Raw genomic sequence first — 608 nt, 5'->3', positions numbered from 1 at the left:
ACTTTTGAAATAATTCACAGTTAATTTGTCATCCTCAATTGCGTCACTAAAATTATCATCGAAAACCTTCAATTTGCCAAGGTCAAATCTCAAACATCCAGGCATTTCCGGGGTCCTAATTTTGAGGATATATAAGGTACCGTGAAAGAAAAGATAAGAGAGGGTTGTGGATCGAACTGACGATCTCAGGCTGACAGTCCAGGACTCTAAAGCCAGTTTATGAACTACTCCAGCCGGTTTGATAAGAAAAGATAAGAGAGGGAGTGGGAGTAGCATATAGGATCAATGACAAATATGTATACCTAACTGAAAAGGAATTTGAATTCAAAATTCGTTTGAAATTTTACCAGGGTGTAGCTATGACTTACCAGGGTCCGGAGGGAAATGTTCCCGCCGGCTTTGGCGATGTCGACTTCGATGAATCCGGCGTAGCTTTTTCTGTAGACTTGGTCCGAGTAGGATGATTTGAAGATGTCATTGCACATTAGGAGTTAAGGACGATGTGCTTGCCTTCGGCCAAACACCCTTAAAAGCACCACCATCCTCTCCTGCAGCTCGCCAAAGGCGAGCACCCACAACCAGCGGCGGAGCTATGTTGAGGCCAGGGG

The sequence above is a fragment of the Triticum dicoccoides genome, chromosome 5A, assembly GCF_002162155.2.
Source record: "Triticum dicoccoides isolate Atlit2015 ecotype Zavitan chromosome 5A, WEW_v2.0, whole genome shotgun sequence".
Taxonomy (NCBI): domain Eukaryota; kingdom Viridiplantae; phylum Streptophyta; class Magnoliopsida; order Poales; family Poaceae; genus Triticum; species Triticum dicoccoides.
This window is presented reverse-complemented; position numbering follows the sequence as displayed.